The following is a 6752-nucleotide window of genomic DNA, read 5'->3' on the forward strand; positions in this document are numbered from 1 at the left end:
GTGCGGCCTCTGGTGTGAGAGACCGAGTGCGGGAGGGTAGAGGGCCCGCCGCAGGAAGGGCCGCCTGCGGGCACATGGTGGTACCAGGAGGGCAGGCGCCAGTCTGTCCCCCTCGCTGTTATGTCTCCGACCCGCATAGTCCGGGCTCGGAGTAGGTGCGCAGTGGGCAGCGCTTGGGTTCTGTAATGTCCACCGGGCCTCTGGCTGGTGCTGGGCCGAGGCAGCCGTCGGGCCCCGGAGCGCAGCGATGTTCGGTAGGAAACAGCCGGTGGAAAAAGCACTTCCTCCGGGGACAGCAGCAGGCACCGGGCGTCGGGGAGCTGGGCCGCCTGGCAGGAGGAGGCCCCGGGCGCGCAGGAGTGGTAAGTAGACCCTCTGTTCCTGCCACCTAGAATGTTCCCATCCTTCTTACCCATCGCTGCCCCGCACACAAACCTTCCAGGCCTTGTCCTGCCTGCACAGGAGAGGGCTGGGAGAGGGCCCGGAGGACAAGCCAATCACACATGCAGCTGGAAGGGACCGTGGCCGACAGAACCAGCGTCCCCACGCTGTTCTGTCTGAAGCACTGGGCTCATGTGGCCGTGTGACATGGGAAAAGACCGTGGAGAACCACGTCACCTTTCCTGGCCTCGTGTTCTCCCCTGTAAAGTAAGGAGACTAAGAAGCCATAGATGCCCACACTCTGTCCCCCAGAGGTACTGATTTAATTGGTCTGTGGTTGGGCCTGTGAAATGATATTTTTTGAAAGCTCCCCACATGATTCAGGCGGGGTTGAGAACCACCGAGTTAAGTTGGTATCTGAGAGCACTTCCGCCTCGGACATTCTGTGAACCTGGGAATCGCCGCCAGTGCTGTGGGCACAGGACAGAGGTGCAATATGTGCAAAAGCAACTTTGGGGTTAATGTGGTAATAGGAGTCCTGGCTTCCGTTAACTGAGCTCATATTCCATGCTTGGTTCTTTGATTGCATTCTCTTTTAATTAAATCGCCACATCAACACTATGAGATCAATGTCATGATTGCCATTTTAGAGATGAGGGAACCTAAGCTCAGGGAGGTGATTTGACCTGCTCCAGGTCATACAGCAAACTGATGAGTGACTGAGCTGGGACTTGAATCCATCTCTGACTTCAAAGTCGGTGCTCTTTTCAAACTGGTAGCTTCAACATAAACAGCCTTTTAAGTAGTTGCTTGGATAATTAGTGCAATTTTGGGTTACTTTAACACCTAATTAGGTTTAGGGGGAAGTCCCCCTCTTTTCTGCTTTGGCTACACACCATCACTAGAGTATTGGAGGACCTTGACAAGCTAGAGTGTTTTTGGATGAGTGAGGCCAGCCAGTCTCCATTGTCACCTGGAGAACCATGAAGGAGTTATGGGCCTTAGCTTCAGTGGCAGAGATGGGAGATAGGAGACTTGCAAATGGAGGACACAGCCTAGGAGACCTGTCTTCGGTTGCATCATAGGCTGCTGTGTGCAAGAAGGGAGAGGAAGCAAAGGATCTGGCAGCCTTGAGGACTGGCAGGATAGCACTCACCAAATAAGAGTGAACAGTAACTGGTTTGAACTTAGTTTTAAAGATGAAGTCAATGTTAAGGAACTGGCCATTCCATGCATGCTTAGTGTGTTCCTGAGACATTTCCTATGGCGGTGACACTGACCCTCTTTGCCTGGGGGCTAGAGAGGAAGCTGCAGGGGATGTGACTTTGCCTGTTACTCAATAACATTTCAAGGATGCATTCTGTCCACATGTACTTGAAATTAGCAAGCAAGTGGAGGACACGGCCTCCTGCCTAGCTTGCACATGTTTCACATTTCCTTAGACAGTTTTTAACTAGGAGCCTAGGCATTGGCCTTGAGTAACAGGATGTAGATGTGCTAGATGGGTTCTTGGATCTCAGCTACTTGATGCAAAGCTCTGGTGTTTCCCGTGAACAAACGCAAAACATCAGGTGGAGAGCTGGACACCGTGGACATTGAGATATACACCAGGCATAGTGTCTGTGCCCTGGGAGCTCATGGTCTAGTTTGGGGAAGAAAGAAGTTGCATAACTGACTAAAATGGAACACTGACCGTGGTGAGTATAAGGACAGTGATGTGGGACACTGGAAGAAAGGAGTTTTGATTGAGTGTGGAGCTCCCAGCAAGCTCCACAGAAGCCATGATGTTCTCCAAGTGACACCTATCTGGGAAGAGCATTTCTGGTTGCTGGGTAGATTAGAAAACGGGCCTGTGAAAAAGAGACTGTAGCAGCCAGGGAGGTGGTTTTTGTTGGCAGGGGAAGGGAGTAATGTCAAGAGAATGGGGTACCGAGGTATAGCGATGCCTTGGTTTATACCTTATATGGCTTCCTCCCACTTTCTAATAGAATTCTGTTTCCATTGGTGCATCTACCCTTCACACGGCCATGGCCTTCACTACATTAGGCTTCCTCATTCCCCTTGCTGGTCATTGGTTTAGGTGTAAGCATTTGGTGCAGTTACGGTCAAGACACTGTGAGAAAAAGTGTAGTAAGGTCTTCGGGGAAAGGCTTCCTTGTTGGCAAAAGGAGACACAGGGACGGAAGGTCTCCTTTCCTTCCTCTGGTTGTTACTGTGTCTGGGTGTGATGCTGCACTGGGCCCACCATCTTGCTACGCCCAGACTAAAACCTGGAACAGGAAGATGAGGAGACCCACATCCTTGATGATGTCATTGGGCACCTGCATTAGCTCTCCTAGCTCTGGACTTGTTCTGCTAAGTAATATATGTCTTTAGTATTGGCATTTTAAGATGGGATTGTGTATTATAGGCAGCTGATAGCATTCTACAAAGGAAAGAAGGAGAGACAGCACTCTGATGGATCTCACATCTGGCACAAATCCAGGGCTTTCCTGAATGTGGATGTCTCTCCTAAGAATGGATTATTATTGCCAGTACCAGCCAGCCATCTTCTTCTTTCTTTCAAGCCTTTCCTAAGCCTGTGTCCAGACGGGGGCAATCAATTCTGTTTTAGACAAAACCCTTTTTGTTCTAAGACCAGCTGGAGTTGTCCAGGAGAATTATTAACTATCACTATATATAATTTATATCTGCTGCTGCTCAATGTGAGGTCTTGCTACACAGAATTACCCAAGTGAGAACCAGCACCTACAAGCAAAGTATCTCCCCTTGAGACTTCATTTAGATTCCGTGTTGGTTTTCAAAACTGCTGTTTGTCTCTCTCATTGAGTAGCACACAGGCCTCAGTCTGAGTTGCTCTGGAAGATAAACACCTCTCTTCCAGTTCCCTCTGGGTGCCTGTATTTAATGTCGGTGTGCCCACCCAAAACATAGCCTTCACATATAGTTTAAATTCATCAAGCTTTCCTTTTTTACATGCTTTAATGAAAACAAAAGACATTTCATTTAGAGAGGTGCCAGATGCTCACAATTTCACCTTGAGAAATCATTTTCTCAACACATCACCTGGCTCTCAGAAGAATCTCTCTGAGCCCTGACTAGGGTAGAATAGACTCTCACTCTGTTTGCTTTTCAATATCTCGACCATACTTAAGTTCAGCTGATGGGCTTTTTTTGTTTGATTAATTATTCAAATTATGACAATTATTAACTAATATTTTCTAATATTACAGAATGTTTGAGAAATTGAAAAATGAAGTTAATATTAATCTATTCATCTAATATGTCATTGAATTAATTTGATTCTGGAACATGATTTTCCAGTGTTGTCCACATACAGACATATTTGTATGCTACAATCCTGGTTTTTTAAATCTTACTAAATTATAATATTTTGCCTATGTCACCATATCATTTTAAAATTATTTTAATGGTTGCATAATTGGATCAGCAAGTAGTGGAATAACATAACTTTGTAAGAGACACTGGTGGTAGTTTAGGGAACTGTTGTTCTCCTCCTCTTCCTCCTTCCTCTTCCTCCTCCTCCTCGTCCTTCTCCTCCTTCTCCTCCTCCTCCTCCTCCTCCTTTGCTTCATTGTCCATCTCTCCCCCAGGGATGAGGATTCGGAATGAGTAAGCTCAGCTCCAAGGGCAAATCCTGATTGGTCTAAGTCAATCATGGGGGCCCACTGGTTTAGGCACCGGCATGTGTTGCTGTTCTGTGAAGGGATGAGAAGGATGTGTGCTGGGGAGCTTCTAGCACATGTGTACTTCCCAGGAAGAGATGTCCCTTCCTTCTATTGGGTGCTGTTTTATCTGTATGTCATTCCTGAAAGCGTAGCAGGAAATGTACCCCACTGATTCAACCTCTGTCTCCCACTGGTAAACGTGAAAGCCTCCTTTAGGTGCAACCCTGAAACCTATTATTAGGGGCCTGTTATTAGGCATTGGGGTGTAGAGACCTGGGGGTGTTTCATGGATGGTAAGATTTCTCACCTTAGCCAGTATCCTCTGTGGCATTCTCCAGGGTCTTGTGATGAATGTCCTGCTTCTCACTGATGTGAAAGTTTGGGGACTAAACTAGGTCAGCCAAGTTCTCTCTTCTGTTTCCCCAAGTGAGTCAGGGCACAAATAGCCAACAGATCATGGGGAACTAGCTGACAAGCGTGACTCAAAGCTGGGCAGGGGGAGGCAAAATGTTGGGCTCTTAAAGATGCCCTAGAAAGACCATCGTCCTTCAAGGCCAGGAGCCTGTAGGAAATACTTGTAGTTCCCTTGGGTCTTCTCAGATGAGGGGTCCTCACTGGAGACAGAGGGCTGCGGACTTGGCATCCTGTCCTTCTTTAGTTGACTGATCCTTTGGATATGCTCTGTTTAGACTGGGTCCACACCCCTAGGCTTTTGCAAGATTATAGGATTTAATTAAGAAGACTTGGGTTAAGAGTCTGATTTTATTCCTGGCTCCACTGTAGGCAAATTATAATTTGGTTCATCATCTACCCTTTCAGATTCTCAGTTTCCATAACTACAAAATGTAGTTAATGGCAATATTTTTGTCATAGAATTTTTGGGAGTATTAAGTGACATATATGAAATTGAGTGAAACAACAGTAATTTATGAGTCACCTACTATGTGTCAGGCTTTAGAAATAAAAAGACAAATAAGAATTATTTCTTGTCCTTAACAAGCTTACAATCTAATGGAGAAAATTATCTGTAAAATATTGGTTATTATCACTACTACCCAGGATCAATATATTTGTATTTCAAGTAAGGGTTTTCTAGCACGTATTACATGATCCTACCATTGCTGCCATGGCCGGGCAAACAAGAACATTGCGGGCTGGTATGACCTCTAGGGGCTGGGACCTTATCTGCAAGGCTATGTGGGCATTTCTTCCATGATATTTTTCATGACCAACCTCTGGTCAGTTTGAGCTGACGAGCGATGACATCATGTTTCTTATTCCCAAAGTCTCATATCTGGATTGACAAGAGCAGGAACTGATGAGGATGTAGGAATCTGGAACGTCTGAGAGAGGTCTCAGGTCCTTCTTCTTCAGTGACATGTAGCCCTAAATAGAAGCGTCCCTCTGGATGGTGTCTTGGTGTCAGCGCCTCTCCTTCCCACCAGTTGAAAGATAAGCTCTCAGCCTTGATGAAGGAAGTATAAGGTTTTCTTGTTTAGCAAAATAATCTAAGTCAAGTTGTTGCAAACATTTTTTTAAAAAAGCAAAATCCTTTCAATGGACGATTACTTGGAGCTGATTATGTAAAACAGGTAACAATGGAGTGCCCCTGGTCGATGCTGGTTTGGGGGGCAGGGTGTCCTGCCCATTCAACCCCATCTTTTCCAGGGAGGCCCTTAAGGATCTTGGTGAGAGCCACAGGTCTCTGCAGAGCACAGTTTGAAGCCCCCAAATTAGATAAACTCTAGTTCGTTTCTAGTGTAGATAATGTCCTGTGTATACACTATACCTGGTATGAATTGAGCTCTGTTGAGGTTCCTAACCCCAAGGAATCTCCCTGACCAGCCACCTATTAAATCTGGAATTCCATCTCTTGGGGGCTTTGGAAGATTTAATCTTTCCAGAATGCCCCATAGAAATGCAGGCATTCTTGGGAAAGATAATACAATAAATCCATGAGCCATTCCCAATCACATCCACTTATTCCACTAATATTTGCTGAGCATCTACTAAGTGCCAGGTACAGTTCTATAGACTGGGGATACAATTCTGAACAAACAGGCAAAACCCCTAAGCTCTTGGGAGGAGGACAACTGACAACTAGGCCCTAGGGGGCTGGGGTGCAGTGCTGGGGGTAGGCTGCCCAAAATATGTTACAGTCTTGCTATACTCGCCTCCTTGCTGAGGATGCTACTTGGCCAGAGCTAAATAATGTGCTGAGTCACCAGCTCGCTAGGGCATTTCTGCCAGGCTTGGGATTACTTGGTTTGCCCACTGTTCTCTTGGGGTCTGGTGGCGATGCCTCAGGGGCCACCTTGAAGAAGGAAAAGAGGGGAAGAGGTGAAAGGGGGTAAGGAGAGGCCACCGAGTGCTCCACTTGGGTCTAACTCATTGCTTCTCAAACATTGCTGCACATTATAACACCTCTAAAGTGTGAAATCCCAGATGCCGGCTCTACCTCAGAGCTGTTACATCAGATTCTCTGGCGGCGGTCTTAGGCCTCAGTAGTGTAAGCTCCTTGGGTGAGTACAGTGTAGGCCAAGTTTGAGAACCACTGAACTAACTTAGATAATAAGTCTCTGTAAAGTTTTTCTTGCTGAAGGGTTCCTGGGCTTTAAGTACAGGAATGTTCTCTACCTTTGGAGAGTGTCAGGCTCACCTGGAGAACTTGGTGAGCACACA

This window comes from Eptesicus fuscus, chromosome 18, assembly GCF_027574615.1.
Source record: "Eptesicus fuscus isolate TK198812 chromosome 18, DD_ASM_mEF_20220401, whole genome shotgun sequence".
In the NCBI taxonomy this organism is placed as follows: Eukaryota; Metazoa; Chordata; class Mammalia; order Chiroptera; family Vespertilionidae; genus Eptesicus; species Eptesicus fuscus.